This window comes from Magnolia sinica, chromosome 14 (assembly GCF_029962835.1).
Source record: "Magnolia sinica isolate HGM2019 chromosome 14, MsV1, whole genome shotgun sequence".
Taxonomy (NCBI): domain Eukaryota; kingdom Viridiplantae; phylum Streptophyta; class Magnoliopsida; order Magnoliales; family Magnoliaceae; genus Magnolia; species Magnolia sinica.
Window position 1 is genome coordinate 28915351 of NC_080586.1, and position 2116 is coordinate 28917466.

At 35.4% G+C, this 2116-nt stretch overlaps 1 non-coding gene across 1 annotated transcript; it reads right to left on the reverse strand.

Annotated features, from left to right (window-relative positions):
• Positions 1-1603: 1603 nt before the first annotated feature.
• On the reverse strand, positions 1604-1710 carry LOC131226355 (small nucleolar RNA R71). The gene has a single exon (XR_009161745.1). It is a non-coding gene; the product is annotated as a small nucleolar RNA R71 (small nucleolar RNA).
• Between the last annotated feature and the right edge of the window lie 406 nt (positions 1711-2116).

Below are 2116 nucleotides of genomic sequence, written 5' to 3' on the forward strand. Positions count from 1 at the left end.
AGCCCTAGCCGACTTCCCTATTGCGTAAGCAGCTGTCCACCGCCCTCTCCTGCTATAAAAGAAACAGAAAGAAAAAGAGAAGGGAAGGGAAGCGAGGAGCTGAGAAGCCGTGGAGTGCAAGAGAGTTTCAGTTTGCTGTTTGGTTTTATTTTACTGTTGTTTTTATTATTTTTGAGAGATCTAGTCCCATCATGTTGGACTAAATCTCTTAGTTAGGGGTGGATTCGAAAGTCCTAGTCTTCTCTTTGATTAAATTTTCCTTATTGCTCTCGGTTATTTCCCATCGATTTGTGATAGTATACTTAATAGTTTACTAAACCATTTGTTGGATTAGTTAAGAAGAGTCATAAATTTCGAATTGTGACAACCAGTCCTCGTGGGAACGATCTCGTAAACATCTGATTCGTATACTTGTGAGTTTAAAATCATTTAAATCAGATTGGTTTAAATTAAAACATCAAGTTTTTGGCTCCGTTGCCAGGGACTGTTTCGGTCCAATTGGATTTAGGATTCTCTGTTATCATAATTCATAGTCTTAGGATTTTACTAACTTTAGGTTAAAGTGTCTCTTTTTTTTTTTTTTTTTAGAAACTTACCTATTTCATGTTTTGTAGGGTCCTGACATAAACTTCTAATTTGGTAATCCCTTTCTAAATTCTCTACTTTTTCTAATTTCTATTTTTAGAATTAGGGTTTTATTTTTTTAGAAATTTTCTAATTCTAGGCTTTCTTTTTTAGAAATTTTCTATTTTCTAATTTTAGATTTAGATTCTTCTTTCAAGTAACTTTCTATTTTCTAGTTTTAGAAATTTTTTCCTTTTTAAAAACTAAGTTAGCTTTTTATTTCTAAGATTAGAAACTTTCTTTTTTAGAAATTAACCATTGCTTAGGATTTTCTAACATTATTTTAAGAAATTTAAGTTAATTTTGTTTTTATTATGTTTACAGGAATTGAGGAAGGAAGCTGCTAAATAAGATTGTCTTCAAAAGGAGGAGCTCCCAAATCTTCAGACATCCATCATCTCCTTTTCCGGGTTCTTCCTTCCAATTCTTGTGTACATAGCTTTCTCTTGTTTTTAGGAATTCATAATTTTTATTTTTAGTTTTATTTCTTACATTGTAATAACATAGTTTATGCTAGGATGTAGATCTCTGAACATAGAACTGACACCTTTTGATCCTGAAATAGAAAGAACCTTTCGTAGTAGATTTAGAAACATCCTATTTGAAATGGCGGACAAGAATGAAATAAAATCTCGTAGAGATTATTCAACTCCTATCCAATTCAATGCACCTTCATGCATAGTGTTGCCAGCCACCACGGCAGCACACTTTGAACTTAAACCTGGAGTCATACAAGCCCTCCTTTTATGGTTTAGATAAGGAGGATCCGTACCATCATGTGAAAGAATTCCTAGACATTTGCTCTACCTTTAGGTTCCAAATTTTTTTAGATGATTCGATCCGTTGGCGCCTTTTTCCTTTTTCTTTGAAGGATAAGGCAAAAGCATGGTTGAATTCTCTAGGAGTTGGGTCTATCACTACATGGGACCAAATGTCTAAGAAGTTCTTAAATAAGTTCTTCCCGGTTCACAAAACTAATGCTCTCCGTAGAGAAATTACCAATTTCACACAAAAAGAGGGTGAACACTTTCATGACTGTTGGGAAAGATGGAAGGACTTACTTCTTAAATGTCCACACCATGGTTTTGAGAAGTGGCAACAGGTTCAATACTTCTATGACGGTCTGACACCCTAAAACTGTCGCATGGTTGATGCCACCAGTGGAGGGTCATTCATGACCAAAAGTGATGTCAAAGCATGAAATTTCTTTGAAACCTTGTGTAAAAATTCCCAGCAATGGGACTACTCAAATAGAGGTGAAAGAAGTCTCCAACCACAGAAGAAAGGTGGTATATATGAGGTAGGAGTCACGCTAGATCTTTATGCCAAGAATGATAGCCTGACAAAGAAAGTGGATGCTTTGATGATGAATAATGGACCTCCACAAACAACTCAAATCGAGTCATGTACTATATGTTCCAGTCCTGCCCATCCTACGCAGTCTTGTCCATCTAGTGCAGCATTTCCAGAATTTCTCTCTGAACAAGTGCAT